The sequence below is a fragment of the Coregonus clupeaformis genome, unplaced genomic scaffold, assembly GCF_020615455.1.
Source record: "Coregonus clupeaformis isolate EN_2021a unplaced genomic scaffold, ASM2061545v1 scaf0318, whole genome shotgun sequence".
Taxonomy (NCBI): Eukaryota; Metazoa; Chordata; class Actinopteri; order Salmoniformes; family Salmonidae; genus Coregonus; species Coregonus clupeaformis.
Window position 1 is genome coordinate 221,080 of NW_025533773.1, and position 26,039 is coordinate 247,118.

The following is a 26,039-nucleotide window of genomic DNA, read 5'->3' on the forward strand; positions in this document are numbered from 1 at the left end:
TTCTTTGTCCTGCAGTCTGAACAGCCAAAAAGCATATGGAATCTGATAAATTCAAGCCACATTTCAAACCACTTTTGTAGCTTGTTAGTTGTTTACAGACAAATTACTGAATGTGCTAGAAAGATAAACAGCTACCTAGCTAGATAGTTGACTGTTGTGGTAGCCAAAAAATACTAGTTTTGAAAGTTTGATTATTTTATCTTTTGAGGCTTTAAAAGTGTTCTTACACTATGATTTTGAACATTCAAAGCAACTGGGAAACATCCATGGCAGGTATTGTTGTCACCTTAGCTTACTACATAACTTCTGAGTGATAGGAAGCACCACCACCAATCAGCCTACACCATTACACATACACTCGTCTATGACAACTATCAGATCCATGTCAGCAAACAATCAAACAATCAATCAATCAATCAAATGTATTTATAAAGCCCTTTTTACATCAGCAGATGTCACAAAGTGCTATACAGAAACCCAGCCTAAAACCCCAAACAGCAAGCAATGCAGATGTAGAAGCACGGTGGCTTGGAAAAACTCCCATGAAAGGCTGAAACCTAGGAATAAACCTAGAGAGGAACCAGGCTCTGAGGGGTTGCCAGTCCCCTTCTGGCTGTGCCGGGGGGAGATTATAACAGTACATGGCCATTGAGGCCAGATTTTTCTCCAAGATGTTCAAACGTTCATAGATGACCAGCAGGGTCAAATATAATCACAGTGGTTGTAGAGGTTGCAACAGGTCAGTACATCAGGAGTAAATGTCACTTGGCTTTTCATAGCTGGGCATTTAGAGGTTGAAATAGCAGGTGCGGTAGAGAGAGAGAGTTGAAAACAGCAGGTCTGGGACAAGGTAGCACGTCCGGTGAACAGGTCAGGGTTCCATAGCCGCAGGCAGAAGAGTTGAAACTGGAGCAGCAGCACGACCAGGTGGACTCGGGACAGCAAGGAGTCATCAGGCCAGGTAGTCCTGAGGCATGGTCCTAGGGCTCAGGTCCTCCGGGAGGTGAGGGAGAGAGGGAGAGAGAGAGAATTAGAGGGAGCATACTTAAATTCACACAGGACAGATAAGACAGGAGAATAACACCAGATATAACAGACTGACCCTAGCCCCCCGGCACATAGACTATTGCAGCATACCATCCACAGAGACGAACTGATATCTTTCTGACAGATAAGATCTAAACCAGGCAAGAACTTGTCCGTGTAGACCAATTAAGGTTTCCAATCTCTCCAAAAGAATGTGGTGATCGATGGTGTCAAAAGCAGCACTAAGGTCTAGGAGCACGAGGACAGATGCAGAGCCTTGGTCTGACGCCATTAAAATATAATTTACCACCTTCACGAGTGCAGTCTCAGTGTTATGATGGGGTCTAAAACCAGACTGAAGCGTTTCGTATACATTATTTGTCTTCAGGAAGGCACAACAGCTTTTTCTAAACGTTTTGAGAGGAATGGGAGATTTGATATAGGCCAATAGTTTTTTACATTTTCTGGGTCAAGGTTTGGCTTTTTCAAGAGAGGCTTTATTACTGCCACTAAACTACTGAAAGAGCTACTTCCTGTGCTTGGCCCTCCTATGTTGAACATAATAAATTGCTCCCTATAGTGAGTTTGGTATACATCCAGTGTATAGGGAGCAATTTATTATGTTCAACATAGGAGGGCCAAGCACAGGAAGTAGCTCTTTCAGTAGTTTAGTTGGAATAGGGTCCAGTATGCAGCTTGATGGTTTAGAGGCCATGACTATTTTCATGAATGTGTCAAGAGATATTGGATTACAAATCTTGAATGTCTCCATTGATCCTAGTTCCTGGCAGTTTTGTGTAGACTCAGGACAGCTGAGCATTGGAGAAATATGCAGATTCAAAGAGGAGTCCGTAATTTGCTTTCTAATGATCATGATCTTTTCGAAGAAGTTCATGAATTCATCACTGGTAAAGTGAAAGTCATCCTCTCTTGGGGAATGCTGCTTTTTAGTTAGCTTTGCAACAGTATCAAATATAAATGTTGGATTGTTCTTATTCTCCTCAATTATGTTGGAAAAATAGGATAATCGAGCACCAGTGAGGGTTCTTCGATATTGCACTGTACTTTCTTTCCAAGCTAGTAGGAAGACTTCCAGTTTGGTGGAGCGCCATTTCCGTTCCAATTTTCTGGAAGCTTGCTTCAGGGCTCGGGTATTTTCTGTATACCAGGGAGCTGGTATACAGAAAAACAACTGCTGTCTGAACACACAAATCCGATTTGGTCACTTGTAACTTGCTGTTTGGACAGTCAGTGATTTGAGCATTAAAGTCTGCAGTGTAAACAAGGCTTTATGCAGATTTAAGTGAGTTAAGTCAAGGTTAGAACATTGCCTCCCATCAAATCACTGACAGGAGGACATATCCTGTGTCTGTTCAAGCCTTCCACACAGCAAAAACAGGAAGCTGTTTATTTATTAATGGTTCATATTGGGAAGTTCTTAGTAGCTAGTTAACTTTTTTAGTTTGGATCCCGCGACACAGTTGGTATCAGTTGCTGGGATTGCTAGTCTCTGTCCAGAGATCCTGCCGACCAAGTACGGTTCTGAGGAGCTATTTAGCGTTGCAGCTAGCCTAGCTGCTAGCTAGGCTAGCTTTCAGTATTATGTCTATCTCTGATAAGCTTCTCAGGAAAGGGCTGAAAATAGCCCATATTAATATACTGTATGTAGCCTTAGAAATAAGGTTAATGAAATCAATAACTTGCTAACATCAGATTACATTAATATATTAGCCATTTCTGAGACTCACTTAGATAATTCATTTGATGATACAGCAGTAGCAATACAAGAATATAACATCTATAGAAGAGACTGTCAAGGGCGACGTGTATGTGGTGAGCGAAGTCAAGTGCAGGACACAGAGCTACTGGCAGACATACTTTACTAGTCAGTAAAGAACAATACAAAACAAAACCTCCTAACAGGGAGGAAAACAAATACACGCATACGACAACAGCAATGCTGACCATACGAGACACAAAACAATAACACACAATTACCAAACGAGAGACATGGGTAAATATAGGGACTGCAATCAAACATAATAGCATACAGGTGTAACCACTCAAGACAGAACAAGACAAACACCGAAACATCGATCGGCAGCAGCTAGTACTCCGGGGACGACGAACGCCGAAGCCTGCCCGAGCAAGGAGGAGGAGCAGCCTCGGCAGAATCTGTGACAGAGACAGAAATGCTTAAGGGGGAGGTGTTGCTATATATATTCAGAGCCATATCCCTGTAATGCTTAGAGAAGATCTTATGTCAAGTGTTATTGAAGTGTTGTGGTTGCAGGTTCACTTGCCACATCTAAAGCCTTTTCTTTTGGGGTGTTGCTATAGGCCACCAAGTGCGAACAGTCAGTATCTAAATAATATGTGTGAAATGCTTGATAGTGTATGTGATGTAAACAGAGAGGTCTACTTTCTTGGGGACCTGAATATTGACAGAAAGACAAATTCAACTCCATCTTTCATCGAATCAGATGGCTTATTCATCACAAAACCATTTGATGTTGCCAATTATTTTAATGATTACTTCATTGGCAAAGTGGGAAAACGTAGGCAGGAAATGCCAACAATGAACAGTGAGCCATCGTATTCATGCATAAAAAAACTAATAATGAAAGAAAAGCATTGCAAGGTTGAATTTTGTAAAGTTAGTGGGGGAGAGGTGGAAAAAGTATTGTTATCGATCAATAATGACAAACCTCCTGGCATTGACAACTTAGATGGAAAGCTACTGAGGATGGTGGCTGACTCTATAGCCACTCCTATCTGTCATATCTTTAATCTGAGCCTAGAGGAAAGTCTTTGTCCTCAGGCCTGGAGGGAAGCCAAAGTAATTCCGCTACCCAAGAATGGTAAAAGTGGCCATTACTGGTTCTAACAGCAGACCTACAGTGGGGAAAAAAGTATTTAGTCAGCCACCAATTGTGCAAGTTCTCCCACTTAAAAAGATGACAGAGGCCTGTAATTTTCATCATAGGTACATGTCAACTATGACAGACAAAATGAGGGAAAAAAATCCAGAAAATCATATTGTAGGATTTGTTATGAATTTATTTGCAAATTATGGTGGAAAATAAGTATTTGGTCAATAACAAAAGTTTCTCAATACTTTGTTATATACCCTTTGTTGGCAATGACACAGGTCAAACGTTTTCTGTAAGTCTTCACAAGGTTTTCACACACTGTTGCTGGTATTTTGGCCCATTCCTCAATGCAGATCTCCTCTAGAGCAGTGATGTTTTGGGGCTGTCGCTGGGCAACACAGACTTTCAACTCCCTCCAAAGATTTTCTATGGAGTTGAGATCTGGAGACTGGCTAGGCCACTCCAGGACCTTGAAATGCTTCTTACGAAGCCACTCCTTCGTTGCCCGGGCGGTGTGTTTGGGATCATTGTCATGCTGAAAGACCCAGCCACGTTTCATCTTCAATGCCCTTGCTGATGGAAGGAGGTTTTCACTCAAAATCTCACGATACATGGCCCCATTCATTCTTTCCTTTACACGGATCAGTCGTCCTGGTCCCTTTGCAGAAAAACAGCCCCAAAGCATGATGTTTCCACCCCATGCTTCACAGTAGGTATGGTGTTCTTTGGATGCAACTCAGCATTCTTTGTCCTCCAAACACGACGAGTTGAGTTTTTACCAAAAGTTATATTTTGGTTTCATCTGACCATATGACATTCTCCCAATCCTCTTCTGGATCATCCAAATGCACTCTAGCAAACTTCAGACGGGCCTGGACATGTACTGGCTTAAGCAGGGGGACACGTCTGGCACTGCAGGATTTGAGTCCCTGGCGGCGTAGTGTGTTACTGATGGTAGGCTTTGTTACTTTGGTCCCACCTCTCTGCAGGTCATTCACTAGGTCCCCCCATGCGGTTCTGGGATTTTTGCTCACCGTTCTTGTGATCATTTTGACCCCACGGGGTGAGATCTTGCGTGGAGCCCCAGATCGAGGGAGATTATCAGTGGTCTTGTATGTCTTCCATTTCCTAATAATTGCTCCCACAGTTGATTTCTTCAAACCAAGCTGCTTACCTATTGCAGATTCAGTCTTCCCAGCCTGGTGCAGGTCTACAATTTTGTTTCTGGTGTCCTTTGACAGCTCTTTGGTCTTGGCCATAGTGGAGTTTGGAGTGTGACTGTTTGAGGTTGTGGACAGGTGTCTTTTATACTGATAAACAAGTTCAAACAGGTGCCATTAATACAGGTAACGAGTGGAGGACAGAGGAGCCTCTTAAAGAAGAAGTTACAGGTCTGTGAGAGCCAGAAATCTTGCTTGTTTGTAGGTGACCAAATACTTATTTTCCACCATAATTTGCAAATAAATTCATTAAAAATCCTACAATGTGATTTTCTGGAATTTTTTTTCTCCATTTGTCTGTCATAGTTGACGTGTACCTATGATGAAAATTACAGGCCTCTCTCATCTTTTTAAGTGGGAGAACTTGCACAATTGGTGGCTGACTAAATACTTTTTTTCCCCACTATATAAGCTTGATGCCAGCTCTTAGCAAACTGTTGGAAAAAATTGTGTTTGACCAAATACAATGCTATTTCTCTGTAAACAAATTAACAACAGACTTTCAGCATGCTTATAGGGAAGGACACTCAACATGTACTGCACTGAGACAAATGACTGATGATTGGTTGAAAGAAATTGATAATAAGAAGATTGTGGGAGCAGTACTGTTAGATTTCAGTGCAGCCTTTGATATTATTGACCATAACCTGTTGTTGAAAAAACATGTGTTATGGCTTTTCAACCTCTGCCATATCGTGGATTCAAAGCTATCTATCTAATTTAACTCAAAGGGTTTTCTTTAATGGAAGCTTCTCTAATGTCAAACATGTAAAGTGTGGTGTACTCTCTAGGCCCTTTACTCTTTTCTATTTTTATCAATGACCTGCCACTGGCATTAAACAAAGCGTGTGTGTCCATGTATGCTGATGATTCAACCATGTAGGCATCAGCAACCACAGCAAATTAAGTCACTGAAACCCTTAACAAAGAGTTGCAGTCTGTTTTGGAATGGGTGGCCACTAATAAACTGGTCCTGAATATCTCTAAAACTAAGGGCATTGTAGTTGGTACAAATCATTCCCTAAGTTCTAGACCTCAGCTGAATCTGGTAATGAATGGTGTGGCTCTTGAACAAGTTGAGGAGACTAATTACTTGGCATTACCTCAGATTGTAAACTAACATGGTCAAAACTTATAGATTCAATGGTTGTAAAGATGGGGAGAGGTCTGTCCGTAGTAAAGAGATGCTCTGTTTTTTTGACACCACACTCCAAAAAGCAAGTTCTGCACGCTCTAGTTTAGTCTAATCTTGATTATTGTCCAGTCGTGTGGTCCAGTGCTGCAAGGATAGACCTAGTTAAGCTGCAGCTTGCCCAAAACAGAGCGGCACGTCTTGCTCTTCATTGTAATCAGTGGGCTGATATAAATACTATGCATTCCAGTCTCTCTTGGCTAAGAGTTGAGGAGAGAATGACTGCATCACTTATTTTTATAAGAAACATTAATGTGTTGAAAATCCCAAATTGTTTGCATAGTCAACTTACACACAGCTCTGACACACACACTTACCCCACCAGACATGCCACCACGTGTCTTTTCGAAGTCCCCAAATCCAGAACAAATTCAAGAAAGCGTACAGTATTATATAGAGCCATTATTGCATGGAACTCTCATTCCATCTCATATTGCTCAAATAAACAGCAAACCTGGTTTAAAAAAACAGATAAAGCAACACCTCACGGCACAAAGCCTCTCCCCTATTTGACCTAGACAGTTTGTGTGTATGTATTGATATGTAGGCTACGTGTGCCTTACATTTTTTTTATGTAGTTCTGTCCTTGAGCTGTTCGCAATCACCAAAACATAATATAAAAAAGGTGCTGCAGATGAGTTCATTTTCAGTTCATCTGAGATACCCGAAGGATTATAGCTGGAAATAAAATTGGTCTCAAGCTGTGTTCCCTAAGCTTAGTGCATTAGAGTTTGAGTCATGATTTGTTTGAGTGGGGTGAATATAATTTGGTGTGTGTGTGAGCTTGATGAGACCTCTTGGGAGTCATTATCAAAAGACTATCTAAAATATTTAGGGAACATAATAGGTCAAGTCAATATGAGTTACCTTTTCCACACTCTTTTTATTGACAGAGAAATGTAAACATTTGATTGAACTTGTTTTTGAAAATCAAATTTTTGGTCTGTGTGTTTGATGTCCATGAGATGAAAAACAAAAATAATAAGCTTGGTATCAAATACATTGGACTTTGCACATCAAATGGAGTTGGTGCCCAGCACACTGAGTTGATTTCCGGCAGTGGTATAAAGTTGTGATGTGGTCATTTGAAGGAGTCAGGCGCAGGAGGGTAAATCACAGAATAACAGGATTTATTCTGGAATACAGAGTTACGCAATAAAGTGTCAAAACAGTCCAGTGCGCAAAACAGGCGCACTGAAACCAAGAAGGCACACAGGGAAAATAACCCGGTGATACAAAATACAAGGAGCTCCACCGAGCTTCACTAATCTCACAATATACAATCACACACAAAGACAATGGGGCAGAGGGAACACTTATACAGGTACTGATGAGGGGATATGAACCAGGTGTGTGTAATAAACAAGACAAAACAAAACAAATGGAATGATGAGATGAGGAGCAGCAGTGGTTAAAAGGCCGGTGACGACGAAGGCCGAAGCCTGCCCGAACAAGGAGAGGAGGCGGCCTCGGAGGAAGTCGTGACAGTACCCCCCCCCCCTTGACGCGCAGCTCCAGCAGCGCGCCGACACCAGCCTCGGGGACGACCAGGAGGACGCGGAGCAGGGCGAGCCGGAAATCCCGCAACAGGCAGCGATCAAGAATATCCCTCACCGGGACCCAGCACCGCTCCTCCGGACCGTACCCCTGCCAATCCACGAGGTACTGAAGGCCCCCCACCCGACGCCTTGAATCCAGGATGGAACGGACGGAGTACGCTGGGGCCCCCTCGATGTCCAAAGGGGGCGGAGGGACCTCCCGCACCTCAGACTCCTGGAGCGGACCAGCCACCACCGGCCTGAGGAGAGACACAAGGAACGATGGGTTAATACGATAATCTGGAGGGAGTAATAACCTATAAGTAACCTTGTTTATTCTCCACAGGACTTTGAACGGCCCCACAAACCGCGGGCTCAGCTTCCGGCAGGGCAGGCGGAGGGGCAGATTCCGGGTCGAGAGCCAGACCCGATCACCCTGTACGAAGACCGGGGCCTCACTGCGGTGGCGGTCAGCGTTGGCCTTCTGGCGACGCACGGCACGTTGGAGGTGGGCGTGAGCAGCGTTCCACGTCTCCTCCGCGCGCCAAAATCTGGCATCCACCGCAGGACCCACGGTGCCAGAACCGGCTGATAACCTAAAACACATTGAAATGGCGTTAGGTTAGTGGAGGAGTGGCGGAGAGAGTTCTGGGCATATTCGGCCCATGGCAAGAACACCGACCACTGAGGTGGAGATGGCTCTGTGCGTAACGTCCGCTCTATGTCCGCCCATACTACCGGCGCCACAATGCAGGAGGCCGGGAGTATGGGGATTTTGTCTATGGGCCTCTCCTCTGGGTCGTACAGCTGTGACAGTGCATCTGCCTTCACGTTCTTCGTACCCGGGATGTAAGAGGGTATAAAGTCAAACCGGGTGAAGAATAGGGACCACCTGGCCTGGCGAGGGTTCAGCCTCCTCGCTACCTGGATGTACTCCAGATTACGGAGGTCCGTCCAGACAAAGAAAGGGTGTTTAGCCCCCTCGAGCCAGTGCCTCCACACGGTCAGGGCTCGAACAACAGCCAACAGCTCCCGATCACCAACGTTGTAGTTCTGCTCCGCTGGGTTGAGCTTCTTGGAGAAGAAGGCACAGGGGCGGCGCTTGGCTGGCGTGCCCGAGTGATGAGATAGGACAGCGCCTATCCCTACCTCGGATGCATCCACCTCCACTACGAACGGTAGTGATGGAACGGGATGGGCCAGTACAGGGCTGAGGTGAACAGAATCCTCAGGTTATTGAAGGCCCTATCAGCCTCAGCAGACCAGCGGAGCCGCGTTGTGGTGCAGGGACTCAGAGACGTATGTCTCAATAGCCTCCGTTTCAGCCTGCGACAGGGGATACACATGACTCCTGGGAGGCACAGCTTCTAGCCGGAGGTTTATCGCGCAATCCCCCGCCCAATAAGATGGTAATTTGGTAGCCTGCATTTTGGAAAACGTGTGTGCCAAATCCAGGTATTCGGGGGGGAATGTGCACGGTGGAGGTACTGTCTGGACTTTCCACTGTGGTTGCACCAATGGAAACACCTAGACACCTACCCTGACACTCTCGCGACCACCCCGTGAGAACCCTCTGCGGCCATGAAAAGGTGGGGTTGTGTAATGCTAACCAGGGAAGACCTAACACAAAAGGGAATTCAGGAGACTCATAATTAAAAAAAGTGACTTGCTCTCGATGAGTCTCGTGCGTAACCATAGTGACGGGTGCTGTAACTTCCCTAACGAACCCGGACCCTAATGATCGACTGTCAAGTGCTCTAATGGGGAGTGGAATGGATAGGGGAACCAATGTAATGCCTAGACTATGTGAAAATGACCTGTCCATAAAGTTCCCAGCTGCGCCTGAATCGACCAGCGCCTTACACTGGGGAACTACAATGTAATCAGGAAAGTGGATGGGTAGGGTACAGTGCGCAGCAGAGGGCTCTGAACATGTGTGGGTGTTCGATACCTGGGGTGATGCGAGAGTGCCCTGCCTGCCAAAAGAACACTGAAGACATCGTGAAGGAGAATGTCCTCTCGCGCCACGAGAGTGACACTGGCGCTGTCGTCCTCTGCTCTCCCGGATCGCCGCTCCACCCAGCTCCATCATCTCGTGATCCGGGTTGGGGGGGGGGGGGGGGTGGAATGGGCAGGCCCTTTCCAGGATGTTCTCTAGCAGCCAGTAGGTTGTCCAACTGGATGGCCATGTCCACCAGTTGGTTGAGGACAACATGGTGTCCCGGCAGGCTAGCTCCCTTCGGACATCCTCTCCCAGGTGGCACCGGAAGTGGTCGATGAGGGCCCGCTCGTTTCACCCGGACCCAGCCGCTAGAGTCCGAAACTCCAGGGCGAAGTCCTGCGCGGTCCTCGTTCCCTGTCTCAGGTGGAACAGCTTCTCGCCCGCCTCTCTACTCTCGGGGGGGTGGTCGAAGACTGTCCGGAAGAGGCGAGTGAACTCCCCGTAGTTGTCCAACGTGTCTCATCCTTCACTCCAAACCGCGTTGGCCCACTCCAGGGCTTTCCCCGAGAGACAGGAGACGAGGGCGGACACCTTCTCCCGCTCCGATGGAGCCGGACTGATGTTTGAATAATATAGCTCCAGTTGTAGGAGGAATCCCTGGCAGAGAGCAGCTGCCCCGTCGAAATCCCATTGTTGGGAGATATGGATCCCTCTGGGTGCTGGGGTGTGGGTGGCTGGATCCGGTTGCCCAGCTGGTCCTGACAGATCGGTCCTCTCCTCTCCAGGCGTTGGACGACCTGGAGAACCCGATCCATCGCTTCTCCCAAGCTGGCTAGCATCGTCGAATGCTCCCGGACCCGTGCCACGACTCCAGGCATGTGCTCCTCTCCTGCTGACTCCATGGCGGGTGTGTGATTCTGTGATGTGGTTATTTGAAGGAGTCAGGCGCAGGAGGGTAAATCACAGAATAACAGGATTTATTCCGGAATACAGAGTTACGCAATAAAGCGTAAAAACAGCGCAAACAGGCACACTGAAACCAAGAAGGCACACGGGGAAAATAACCCGGTGATACAAAATACAAGGAGCTCCACCGAGCTTCACTAATATCACAATATACAATCACTCACAAAGACAAGGGGGCAGAGGGAACACTTATACAGGTACTGATGAGGGGATATGAACCAGGTGTGTGTCATAAACAAGACAAAACAAATGGAATGATGAGATGAGGAGCGGCAGTGGCTAGAAGGCCGGTTACGACGAACGCCGAAACCTGCCCGAACAAGGAGAGGAGGCAGCCTCTGAGGAAGTCGTGACAAAAGTGCTTAAGTAAAAGTACTTTAAAGTACTACTTAAGTAGTTTTCTTGAGTATCTGTACTTAACTTTAATATTAATATTTTTGACAACTTTTACTTTTACTTCACTACATTACTAAATAAAATAATATACTTTTACTCCATACATTTTCCCTGACAGCCAAAAGTACTTGTTATATTTTGAGTGCTTAGCAGGCCAGGAAAATTGTCCAATTCATGCACTTATCAAGAGAACATCCCTAGTCATCCCTACTGCCCTGATCTGGCGGACTCACTAAACACAAATGCTTCATTTGTAAATGATGTCTGAGTGTTGTAGTGTGCCCTTGGCTATCTGTGAATTAAAATAACAAGAAAATTGTGCCGTCTGGTTTGCTTGATATAAGGAATTTGAAATGATTTATACTTTTACTTTGACTTTTGATACTTAAGTATATTTTAGCAATTACATTTACTTTTGATACTTAACTATATTTAAACCAAATACTCCTAGACTTATACTAAAGTAATATTTTCCTGGGTGACTTTCACTTTTTCTTGAGTCATTTTCTATTAAGGTAGCTCTACTTTTACTCAAGTATGACAATTTAATACTTTATCCACCACTAATTTCAGGACCCTGACTGTTGATGTTTGTTTTTGAAGGGTGTTTGGAATAACAGTACTGTTTTTCATAGCAGTCCCTCATGCTAGCTGCTACACCATATGAAGTAAAAGTCATAATGTCCTTTAGAGGACATGAATTGAAATTTTTATCTGCAATGAACATGAGGGGAATCATGGCTTCACTTCTAACCTCAATGTGATGTCCATCAGAGAAATGAGTGTATCTGATGTCTTAGATTAAATGGTTCTTTGGGGTGTCAGTAATATGTTCCAACTCTTAATTGTCATAATAGATCAAGTAAATTCCCTTAGCTCCTGAAAAAAAGTAGTCAATTGGCATTCAACAGGTGTTGGAGATTGAATGAAACACATATGGAGTACCGGTAGTTACGTTCCACATTTAGGGAGGACAGGTGATAGCACATGCTCCAACTCCTAATAAAATGTCCTTAGCTACTGAAAGTCTGTTGGCATGCTACAGGCATTTCAGATTGGATAAACCCTCTGGACACTGCACAGATGGAGGACATAAAGCATCAAGAACACTCACATCGCTGAGTCACTTCCAAACCCATCTGTTTTTCATTTTCAATTCCTGTGTGTGTTTCAAGGGTGTTCTTTTACTTTCATATGAAGTCCTGGCTGTTCTGCCATATTCCAAATACAGTATGAAAGCAGCAAGAGATCTCCTCCCTCGGCAGACTGTTCTATTGAAGACATCATTCGTCTGACAGGTTCTGAAAAGATCTGCCTCTCTCCACAAGGCAATGTGGTTCAAAGAAAAAAGAGTGTTTGTAACTAGACAGAACGCAGGACTGTCAATGGGTAGTCTGCATAATTTGGTTTAGGCTAAGTGAAGATGGGGACACACAGTACGCTTTTGAGCTTTTGAAGGAACAGAAACCGAATGACTTAACATATTTTGATAAAAAAATTAATGTTTACGTTCAAATGCCGCTCCTATGAAGTAGTGACGTGCGACATAAGCTTAGTTTCCTGAAACGAGTCACATATGATTGCTTTGCGACATCTATTAAAAGTTGTGCCTGTTCCACATTCAGTAGATTTTGAATATCTGTAAATAACATGACATATGGAAGAGATCTCATTCTTGAGCTGAATACTCACTTGAAATAATATAATTATGAACTTGACAGGGTTGAGCGGCTCCTGTCCCACTGTTTTGGGTAGTATTTACAGTACATGGTAGTTACATAGTGTAGGTTCACATTATTGCATAGTTATTACAACTGTGATACTTTTGCAGTGTAAACCTTTGCTTCAGTGTCAGAACATTTCAAAATTTGCCATTCTAGTCAATTTCACTGCTTGTGCTAGCTTGGAAACTATGACGATTCAATTAATAATTCAGCAATTCATGAGAAAAATGGCTCACTTTGAAGTGTATTGTACACATAACATTAAGAACACCTGCTCTTTCCATGACATAGACTGACCAGGTGAAAGCTATGATCCCTTATTGATGTCACTTGTCAAATCTACTTCAATCAGTGTAGATGAAAGGGAGGAGACAGGTTAAAGAAGGATTTAAGCTTTGAGACATGGTGAATGGTTAAGACAAAATATTTAAGTGCCTTTGAATGGGGTATGCTAGTTGGTGCCAGGCGCACCAGTTTGTGTCACGATCGTTGAGAGACGGGTCAGACCAAGGTGCAGCGTGGTATGCGAAAATGTTTATTAAATCAAATAAACATTAAACAAAACAAGAAACAACGTAACGTGAAGTCCTCAGGCTAAACACATACGAGCCTAACACGGAACAAGATCCCACAACAACGGTAGGCAAACAGGCTACTTAAGTATGATCCCCAATCAGAGACAACGCACGACAGCTGTCTCTGATTGGGAATCACACCCGGCCAAACATAGAAAACTAATACCTAGATTCTACACATAGAAAACATCACATAGATTCACACACCCTGACTCAACATACATACAAGAGTTCCATATGTCAGGGCGTGACAGTTTGTGTAAAGAACTATAACTCTGCTGCGTTTTTCCACACTCAACAGTTTCCTGTGTGTATCAAGAATGGTCCACCACCCAAAGGACATCCAGCCAACTGGAAAATTGGAGTCGACATCCCTGGTTAATGTTTTCGACACCTTGTAGAGTCCATTGTTATGAAATTATTAGAGATACACAAGTTGTTTTTGAAATAGGTCACTGGCATTATATATACGGCCACCACGCCTCCTGCGCATAATGGTCATATGGGCGGTTATTCCAATAGTTTCCAAAATAATATATTTTAGTGTTGCCCAGGTTTAACTTGAACCCATTTGTATGTATATAATCCTTTATGACCATATGTACCTCTGTGATTAATTATAATTGATTATGCACAAAAGTGAATTGAATTGTTTCCACACACACCATGCATCATGTGCGTAATGGTCATGTGAGGTGAAGTGTGTATATTTTGAGAAGTGAGCACTCAGTTAGTTTTTTTGACTTGACGAAGATCCGTTTCGGATTGAAATGTAGTCAATATAGCGGTGGAGCTTAAAGAGTGTGCGGGCCTTCTTGTTCTTTACTAGAGTTTCTGCCACTAACATCCATCCTGATGGGTTTTAAGACTGGTGGAATCATTTTGAAAGTTGCAGAAACACACAGGCTTATACAATTAAAGCAATGGACTTTAAGTTGGAAGCATTTGTGTTAAACCCTACATGGGAGATGCATGATAAATGTACAAAGACTAATCTGCTCGTCATTGCAAAGCATTATGACATCAAGGTGGCATCTGGCGATCCAAAAGCAGTAGTGAAAGAGTTGATCGGTACTGCTTTGGTGGAGGAGGAAATCTTTCTGGAGAGGGAGGTTGATGAAAAGGGTGCCAGGGGCAACTGTGAGAGTTAGAACTAAAGGCAAAGTTGGAGCAACAGAAATTGGAGCTCGAGCAAAAGGAAAGAGAACGTGAGGAGAGATTGGCGCAACAGAAATTAGAGCTCGGGCACAAGAAAAGAGAACGTGAGTGTTAGAAATGCACGGAGGCTTGTTGTGTACGTCTTTACTTCAGATCAACATGTTAACAACTCATACAAAACTCACTCATACAATCCTCACACATCCGTTCACGCACAACGTGCCTTATACATTCTTAAAGCAACAGTATTCAATACTCAACTGAGCTACGACACCATATTACTGAACACAACATTTCCCTCCCCCCCAGCCACGAGGGAGGAGCTATGACCCGTTGGGGTCTCCCAGTGTTCAGCGGTGCGGTTGGTGGCAGGGGAACTGCAGGCATTTGAGGCCTGACTGGTGGAATGGCCCTGAACTAAGCCTGGTTTAGGGGTGGAGGTGCGTGAGCCCCTTGACCTTGCTCCTGCCCATGGTGAGTAGTGGACAGATGGGTCAGGAAAGGATCCCCCACAGGCGAATGGAGGAGAGCTTGTTCCGACGGTTGTCTGTCCTGATCCGCACCCAGTCCTGGGCCTTCAGGCTTGGTTGTTTCACTCTGTGAGATGTGTCATAACATTGTTTCATCTGTTGCTGTGCCACTCCAACATAGGCTTGCCTTGCTGCAGCAAGCTTGTTCTTTTGTTTTGGGCAGAGGCAGTCTAAAGGGAGTTTCAGTTCCCAGCCAATCATCAGGGAGGCAGGTGACACCCCAGTTGTGGAGTGCTTGGTAGCCATGATGTGGAGTAGTGTAAGGCACAGAGCCACATCAAAAGGTTGTCCCAACCCCTGTTTGCTTGAGGGTGGTACACAGCCGTCTGGATGTGCTTGATGGATTGCTTTTGAAGGTACACAGACAGATCATTCAAGACAAACTGGGGGCCATTGTCTGTCGTAATGGTGCTGGGCAACCCCCACTGACAGAACAGTTTATCCAGTGTTTGAATTATCATCTGTGAGGTGGTAGAGGACAACGGCACAGCATATGCCCATTTCGAATGCAAGTCATGAATGACCAGTAAGTATCTTGCGTGTGCCCCATGCAACTCTCCACAGATATCCACCTCCAGGTGGTCCCAGGGAGCCTTTGGCCATTACACTTGTGTCAGGGGTGCAGGAGTGGGTCTGCCCGATTTCCCACTCATCAAGCATGCTATGCAGTCCTTCACAAGGGACTCAATGTCTCTGTCAATATTTTGCCACCAGACCGTGTCCCTGCATCGTTGTTTCACCTTAATGATGCCCAGGAGCCCCTCATGTGCCATGCGAAGCACTCGCGCTTTCAGGACCTCTGGAATCAGTGTGCGATGTCCTCTGGCGATGCACACTTCCTCCCAGCATGAGAGCTCATCTCTCACTCTGTAGAATGGCAGTAGATCTCCGTCCACCATAACAGGCCATCCTTCCCTGATGTACAGTACCAATCAAAAGTTTGGACACACCTACTCATTCAAGGGTTTTTCTTTATTTTTACTATTTTCTACATTATAGAATAATAGTGAAGACATCAAAACTATGAAATAACGCATATGGAATCATGTATTAAGCTAAAAAGTGTTAAACAAATCAAAATATATTTAAGATTTGAGATTCTTCAAAGTAGCCACCCTTTGCCTTGATGACAGCTTTGCACACTCTTGGCATTCTCTCAACCAGCTTCACCTGGAATGCTTTTCCAACAGTCTTGAAGGAGTTCCCACATATGCTGAACACTTGTTGGCTGCTTTTCCTTCACTCTGCGGTCCAACTATTCGCAAACCATCTCAATTGGGTTGAGGTCGGGGGATTGTGGAGGCCAGGTCATCTGATGCAGCACTTCATCACCCTCCTTCTTGGTCAAATAGCCCTTACACAGCCTGGAGGTGTGTTGGGTCATTGTCCTGTTGAAAAACAAATGGTAGTCCCCACTAAGCGCAAACCAGATGGAATGGCATATCACTGCAGAATGCAGTGTATGCCATGCTGGTTAAGTGTGCCTTGAATTCTAAATAAATCACAGACAGTGTCACCAGCAAAGCACCCCCACCTCCATGCTTCACGGTGGGAACTACACATGTAGAGATCATCCGTTCACCTACTCTGCATCTCACAAAGACACGGCGGTTGGAACCAAAAATCTCAAATTTGGACTTATCAGCACAGATTTCCACCGGTCTAATGTCCATTGCTCGTGTTTCTTGGCCCAAGCAAGTCTCTTCTTCTTATTGGTGTCCTTTAGTAGTGGTTTCTTTGCAGCAATTTGACCATGAAGGCCTGATTCACGTAGTCTCCTTTGAACAGCTGATGTTGAGATGTGTTATTTCATAGTTTTGATGTCTTGACAACCAAACACAATTCAATGTCACTAAATATTATTACATTTGAAATCAAACAGAGCTAACCAAAGGCAGTCTATTTTATGTTGAATTCTGTGTTAAATTCAAAAAATTGCTGTTGCAAATGCTATATAGGCCTAAATAGCAGCATTATGGGTGGTCCTCTGTAGCTCAGCTGGTAGAGCACGGCGCTTGCAACGCCAAGGTAGTGGGTTTGATCCCAGGGACCACCCATACACAAAAAATGTATGCACGCATGACTGTAAGTCGCTTTGGATAAAAGTGTCTGCTAAATGGCATATTATTATTATGATTGATAAAGTATGGTCACATTTCATTTGCTCTGTTATTAAACCTACACTTTGGAATGACTTTGATAGCAACAGTCAATCTATTTAGTATTTAAGTGGAGATCGCTCAATTATCATTCTCACTGTAGCACATTGATAATAGTCAGTGACAAATATCATAGCTAAGCAGAGCTGCGCGTGGTTAAAATCTTGAATGGGAGACTAAAGGGTAGCTGTAGATGTATCAGTTATCCAATAGGAGGTGCTGCCCAGCCTATTGCTATTTTTTCTGATAGTGGATATAACATTGAAAAAATGACGTTGTTTTAAAGGTACAAATTCAACGTTTGTCTGTTGAAATTTGGCAACCATGATGACATAATGCTGTGGTTGAAATTTCACCCTCAAAACAACAGTTAATTACTTGCATTTTCCACATAGATTCCACATCACAATACGTTGACAAATTAAGTTGAAACAACGTTGATTCAAGATGTTCATAAGATGGACCATTTTGGTTTTTGATTTTGAGTTTTAGGACCCGTGTAGCTATGCAACATTATTTAAAAAAATATATTATCTGATGAAACATTACATTTGGTCTTACTGCTATTAGCCCATAGGAACACATTAAATAACACATTCATACATGGCAACAACAAAAAATTGCCCAAAAATAAATCAAAGGAAGTATGGTTTGAGGTGTCTGAAATGCATTTGAGAGATATAGGAAAGCATCAGGGACAAAAAACCCAGGTTCCAAAAAACCTGGTCCCAAAAAAGACTATTCAAGTCTATTCATTTGCATTCATGTTTTACCGCACAGTCACAGGTGACCTTCTCATGAGTCTTGCAAAACAGACGACAAGTTTGTGCTCGTGAGACTCTCAGCTTTCCATAGTAGGGTCATATTAGTTTGTAGTCTCAAACCGTTCACACTTTACAGATGTTTTTGTGAAAATACCAGTTTTCGGGATTACTCCTGGTCTGACAAACAGCTCTGTACCTCAGCTGCATCAGAATGGTAAAAACGTCATATGTTGCTTGTTATCTGGTCAGATAAACAGATTGCAAAAAAAACTACTGCCACCATAAAAGATGATGTCACTACAATCAGTTTTACTGGGAATCAACTGAAAAAAAGTATACTTCTTCCACTAACACCATATGCTGAGGTGAGTCACTGAGTAGGTGTCTAGACAGCTGTAATTTCTGGTATTTTCTTTAATGAATATTCAGGTATGCTTTTTATAGAAAATGGTGATGCTGAATGGTGATTATTGGAGAGAAGCACACATGTCCTTTCAGTTATTTGGTTCTATCAATAAAAAAATAACACTGGAGAGAAGAGACACTTCTGTTCTCCTAAAAATAATAATAACTGTAATCAAAATGAAATGGTGTTTTCATTTCATTAGTGGTACACAGACCTTCATGGACGTGTACTTGCATTCATACATACTCACTATGATAATCAGAGTGGATATGCAGCGACAGAAAAAATATACTTTCATTAATTGCTGGAAAAGCTGTAATAGCCCTTTTATATCAACCCCTCCTGCTTATTGGTCTGGTAGAAGCTAAGCAGACAGGACACACTGTCCAGTGTCTACAACAGAAAGTTAAGCTTTGAGGAAATATTGACTTCTCATCTGCAGTCTGCATCGAGAACACTGCAAGTGAGGTTATGTACAGAAATCTGTTTTTTTAGTACAAAGGGAGCTTAGCCTCCTGTGTAGATGAATACAACAAAGATGAGAGAGAGAGAGAGAGAGAGAGAGAGAGAGAGAGAGAGAGAGAGAGAGAGAGAGAGAGAGAGAGAGAGAGAGACATCCACATGAATGGCAGCATTTAATGCAGTTCACCCCTGGTTGATGTGAGGTCTCAGTCTGGCCTGATCCCAGCAGCCATTGCAGTAGCAAGATAATGGGGTGATGGGACTCTGCGGGCAATGCCCACAATACCTGCCTCCACAGAACACAATGCATTATGGATGAACAGTCTGCACCAGCTCTCCAGGGCGATCAACACTAATGATTATTTATCTTCCTCTCCTCCTCTGGCTTCTAGTTACTGTAGATGCCTCATTTCAAAAATACAAAAGAAAACAACAGCAAACAAGCACAGGTCGTGTCTCTGAGATTAAAGGGGTAAAACGACAGCTGCAAGAAATCTGTTTGTGTTGTGTTCTCTTGCTTTGCAATCCAATTTCAATATATTAAAGCAACCCTTTTACCATAGCTCACACAAAAAACGAGGCAGAAATTGGGCACTCACAACAGTTCTGTGTCATTTAAAAAGTTTCAGTGGGTATAGAAATAGATGACATAGACATACTGTACATGGTTTAAACACACATAAACGAACATGCTGTATCTGGTAGAATCATCTTTATATGGAATTTGTTGAAAGGGAATGTTCAATGTTTAAACAGGTGTCAGCTGCTGACCCTATGTTCTACCTTAGTATCACAGCAAAAAGCTTCCCCTCCCAAACACAACCTTAACATTCCAATTGTCTTCAAATCATAATTATCCTCAACTATCAAGCTGCAGTCACATCTGCTGGAAGCTCAAAATTATTCAGGCTACAAGAAATGGTAAAATGATGTTTCAGGATAAATGGCTATCATGTTATTTTGGTCAAACAGCAGAAACCTGAAGGTAGTTTGCAAAGTTCCACCACTAACTCTTGCTCAAGTGTGGAATGGGTAATTTGTCCGATGTAGGCAATTGCAAGAGTATAACGTGTTAATCTCATCATAATTCTTATTTCCAATTTCTAATACCAAGTCGTTGGTTTGAAATATCTAGCGGAAATCTCCAATATTAATCTCTGATTAAATGTAGTAACTCATTAGACACCATGCAACATCAAAGGTAGGTTTATTAAATTATGTTTTTCCAGTGTTAGTAATTAATAGGTGTGTGTGTCAGAAATGTTTAACAGTTTTAAAAAAACATAAAAAGCTTAGTACAAAAATCTAGTTTTCTCAAATCCATACAAGTGATCATTCTCAAAGACCTGTTTAAGGGATATTGTATTGATTAACATGATACACTGAGTGTACAAAACATTAGGAACACATTCCTAATATTGAGTTGCAACCCCTTTTGCCCTCAGAACAGCCTCAATTCGTCGGGGCATGGACTCTACAAGATGTCGAAAGTGTTCCACAGGGATGCTGGCCAATGTTGACTCCAATGCTTCCCACAGTTGTGTCAAGTTGGCTGGTAGTGGATCTTCACTCCGAATAGCTCGTTCTATCTCATCCAACAGATGCTCAATTGGATTGAGATCTGGTGACTGGGCAGGCCACTGCAGTAAGCTGAATTCACTAGAGGACTGCTGATATCTCCAGGAGTGATAACTATATTTTTTGTCTTTATCTGTTGTCCAGTACTGTCTTTTTGCTAGCTAGGGCCATCTACTTTAAGTGCTGCCTGTCTTCCCAGTAGCCTACTTGGTGTGTGAACTGCTGACTGCTCATAACTTGCAGATGATTGTTGACACATCAACCAGCATCAAGGTTTCTTCTCTCCTAGGCAATCAGCAATAAGTACAGGGAGGTGTTCTCTTCACCTCTGTAAGCAGAGGTCATGTCAGTCTCGTCGGCATAACTAAGACTGTTGCCGAAACAAAGACTGTTCTGCCGAGTTGTTCTGCAGAGTTCTTCGAGGAAGGAAAGAGAGGAAGGCTCCACACCAATCGCTCACTTGAGTATCTTACCTAGTTATTTTATGATTATCTCATTTTGCTCTTTTGTAGCTTTGGCAACTTTGTGTGTGTTTTCTATACCCGTTTGCTCATCTCCCTGTAGGCTATACAGATGCTCCCCACCACTTGACTGCAAGCATTCTAATTTAGTTTACCCTGCGGCACAACCCATGTGGAATTCCTGGTATCTGGTAGCGTTTAGAATTGTTTAGAATTGCCGATCTGCAGTCAAGAATGCCGATTTCATTTCAGTCTATGCTGCCCTTCAGTCCCTTGACTTGTTGGCCCTGGCGGAGACATGGATCACCCCAGAGAACACTGCTACTCCAGCTGCTCTCTCTTCATCTGATTATGTTTTCTCTCATAGTCCAAGAGCCTCTGGTCGTCACGGTGGTGGCACAGGGCTACTAATTTTCTCCCTCTCCATCTGCTCATTTGAATTCCATGCTGTCACTGTCACTTGTCTACTCAAGCTTAACAATGTTGTCATCTATCGCCCATCAGGTGCCCTTGGAGATTTCCTCAATGAGCTTGACACCTTGATAAGCTAATTTCCTGATGATGGCTCACCGCTCTTCAATCTCCCGACATCTGCCTTCGATTCATTTCTTTCCTCTCTTTCCCATCCTTGCCTCTTTTGACGTCACCCTTTCCCAATCCCCTCCAACTCACAAGGCAGGCAATACGCTTGACCTCATCTTTACTAGAGGCTGTTCGCCTACTAATCTCACTGCAACCCCCCTCTCCAGGTCTCCTTTTCTGTCTCCCTTTCCTCCAATCCTAGCCACTCAGCCCCTACCAAGATGGTCATGCGCCGTTGCAATCATCGCTCTCTCTCTCTCCCACTACTCTCTCCTCTTCTATACTATCTCTCCCTTCTGCTAAATCCTTCTCCCTCCTATCTCCTGATTCTGCCTCTTCGACCCTACTCTCCTCCCTTTCCGCATCCTATGACTCGCACTGTCCCCTCCTGCTCCGTGGCTGAGTGACATTGCGAGCTTACAGAACAGGGCTGCGGGCAGCTGAGCGCAAATGGAGGAAAACCAAACTTCCGGAGGACCTATCATCCTTTCACTCCATCCTCTCCCTCTGTATCCGCTGCTAAAGCCACTCTCTATCGCTCTAAATTTGAAGCTTCTGCCTCTAGCCCTAGGAAACTATTTTCCACCTTCTCGTCCCACCTTAATCCTCCACTCCCTCCTCCCTTTCTGTGGACAACTTTGTCAACCACTTTGAAAAGAAGGTTGATGACATCCGCTCCTCAATCACTCAGCCTATTGAGTCCACAGGTCCCACTCAAACAGAACTACCCTACGCCTTGACCTCTTTCTCCCCTCTCTCTACAGATGAAATCCTGCGACTAGTGAAGACTGACCGCCCGACAACCTGCCCGCTCGACCCCATCCCCTCCTCCCTTCTCCAGACCATCTCTGGAGACCTTCTCCCATTCCTCACTTCGCCTCATGAACTCATCCCTGCGTCCACTCTGACTTCAAAATGGCCCGAGTCACTCCCCTCCTCAAGAATCCAACACTTGACTCATCTGATGTCAAAAACTATAGACCTGTATCCCTTCTTTCTTTTCTTTCCAAAACACTTGAGCATGCTGTATCTGATCAACTCTCTTGTTATCTCTCAGAAAGATCTTCTTGACTCTAACCAGTCAGGCTTCAAGACAGGTCACTCAATTGAGACTGCTCTCCTCTGTGTCATGGAGGCTCTCCGCACTGCCAAAGCTGACACTCTCCTCTGTTCTCATCCTCCTAGATCTATCTGCTGCCTTCGACACTGTGAACCATCAGATCTTCCTCTCCACCCTCTCAGGGCTGGGCATCTCAGGCTCTGCACACTTTTGGATTGCATCCTACCTGACAGACCGCTCCTACCAGGTGACGTGGAGAGGATCGATGTCTGCACCACATACTCTCACTACTGGTGTCCCCCAGGGCTCGGTTCTAGGCCCTCTCCTCTTCTCTCTATACACCAAGTCACTCGGCTCCGTCATATCCTCACATGGTCTTTCCTATCATTGCTATGCAGATGACGCTCAACTAATTTTCTCCTTCCTCCCTTCTGACACCCAGGTGGCAACACACATCTCTACGTGCCTGGCAGATATCTCAGCTTGGATGTTGACCCACCACCTCAAGTTCAACCTTGACAAAACGGGCTGCATCATGGTTGACAACTCCAGTGTCGCCCTCCGAGTGCACAGAACCTTGGCGTGACCCTGGACATCACCTTGTCGTTCTCTGCAAACATCAAAACAGTGACTCGCTCCTACAAGTTCATGCTCTACAACATCCATACAGTATGACACTACCTCACAGGAGTGGCACAGCTCCTAATCCAGGCACTTGTCATCTCTTGTCTTGAGTACTGCAACTCACGGTTGGCTAGGCTCCCTACTTGTGCAATCAAACCCCTGGAACTTATCCAGAATGCTGCAGCCCACCTGGTTTTCAACCTTCCCAAGTTATCCCATGTCACCCCGCTCCTCTGCACACTCCACTGGCTTCCAGTCAAAGCTCACATCTACTACAAGACCATGTTGCTTGCCTACGGAGCAGCAAGAGGAACTGCCCCTCCCTACCTTCAGGCTATGCTCAAACCCTACACCCCAACCCGAGCACTCCGTTCTGCCACCTCTGGTCTCTTGGCCCTCCCACCCCTACGGGAGGGCAGCTCCCGCTCAACCCAGTCCAAGCTCTTCTCTGTCCTGGCACCCAAATGGTGGAACCAAATACCGCCTCAAGCTAGGACAGCAATCCCTGCCCATCTTCCGAAAGCACCTGAAACCCGACCTCTTCAAAGAGTATATTAAATAATCTCCCTCCTCAGCCGTGTTGCATGGGATATTATTCTGCTGAAAAAAATCAATTTGCAGATGGATACACTGCTGCCTTGAATATATATATCCTGTGGTATTCAAACATTGCTCCACTTTTATCAAGGGGTCCAATGTGTGCCATGAAAACACACCTCACACCACCAGCACCAGCCTGCAATGTTGAGACACGGCATGATGGATGCATGTGCTCGTGGTTTTCCCCATACCCTAGTCCTCCCATCAGCGTGAAACAGCAGGAACCGGGACTCATCATATCAGGCAAGTTTTTCAAATTCTCCAGTGTCCAGTGTTTTCGTTCCTTAGCCCACTGCATCCGCAGTTTCTAGTTTTTTTGCTGAAAGAAGTGGAACTCTGTAAGGTCATCGGCTGCCATACCCCATTTGTGTCAAGGTACGACGAGTTGTGCATTCTTTTATGGGTCTTTGGGCATCAATGTTGTACTGGACTGTCAGTTGACTAACTGTAGCCCGTCTGTTTCTCTGCACAATTCATGTCAGCCTCTTTTGTCCTCTTTTATCAATTACCTGTTTTCGACCACTGGCCTGCTGTTGGCTGGATGTCCTTTGGGTGGTAGGCCATTCTTGACACACACAGGAAACTGCTGATATTGAAAAACCCAGCAGTGTTGCAGTTCTTGACACACTCACACTGGCACCTACTACCATACCCCATTCAAAAGGCACTTAAGTCTTTTGTCTTGCCCATTCACCCTCTGAATGGCACACATAAACAATCCATGTCTCAATTGTCTCACGGCTTAAAAATACCCAGCTCCCTCTAGGGAATACTGTTTGGTTCAATCATAGCTGAATCAACACCGGTTCTTTCCCTAAGTCAATAGAGTGGGTGATGGAGGAGCCTCTCTCTCCAGCGCAGAGGGAGGGATATTACCAGGGAAATTGTCTGAGAGGGAGAGCAGCGTTTGCTCTACCCCTGTGTCTGTGTTCCATAATTAAAGTGGGACTGCGTGGACTGTCTTAATGTACTCTATCATCACAGGTGTTCCTCTAAGTTATTCACTGTCTCACCAAGGAGATGTGCGGGACAGAATCCATAAGTGTGTGTGTGTGTGTGTGTCTCTGTTGTGTGAGTGTGTTTACGTTTGTGCATGGAGATAGTCTGGAGGGAAAGGAACACTTTCTGTATCTAGTTGTAAGAGCATGTGTAAAGAGCGTTATAAAAGTTCAGAGTCTGAAAAAGATAGTAGTGGGGTGATGTTGGTTGGGGAATGCACAGTAAAATACCTTAAATGTGTTTTACAGAATTAATACTGTAAATGTCACTGCATTATGGGTAAAATGCTGAAAAATTACTCTTAACATACTGTATTTCTTTAAAGTATGCCTAATGGCTTACACCTGGTGACTGTAGACATGGGGCGGCAGGTAGCCTGGCATGTAGGCGCGTTGTGCCAGTAACCGAAAGGTTGCTGGATCAAATCCCCGAGCTGACAAGGTAAAAATCAGTTGTTCTGCCCCTGAGCAAGGCAGTTAACCCGCCGGGCGCCGTGGATGTCAATTAAGGCAGCCCCCTGCACCTCTCTGATTCAGAGGGGCTGGGTTAAATGCGGAAGACACATTTCAGTTGAATGCAATCAATTGTACACCTAGATTCACAATTTCAGGCGCCAACCTCATGCTGTCGGGTGAGACGCATGAAGCTCAGACTATAAACTCCCTTACCCCAAATAGATTTGTTACTGATCATAGAATCTACATTTTAACTTCAACTCCCTCTCTCTCTTTATCTCTCTCCCCCAACGCACATAATATACGTTTTTAATTACTGTTGAAATGATGCTCTTCTTTGGTTACAAAATGAAGGTTTTACGGTATAAAACACCAATGTACATATTATTTATAGTAAATGGCTGTAAATCGCAATGCACTCTGGGTGATTTTAGGCGTAACTCGTAAATGATACCGGAAATAACATTGAAACATTGATTTAACAGTACATTACTGTAAATAATACTGTATTTCAAACGGTACTGTAATTCCACCCCACAGAATACAGTACCCTACCGTATTTTTGTAGCGCCAAAAAACTTTTGACCGCTAGTGGGTGCATGGTATTGTTTCAGTCTCATTAACATATTTTGAGGCGTGTCTTGTAAGAGGCTACATTTGTTGTGCCCGTGAGAGAGTGATGTACCAATTGAACTGATATGTGGTAGTTGTGCCCCAACAATTACATGTGTATAGAGGATTGGATTGGC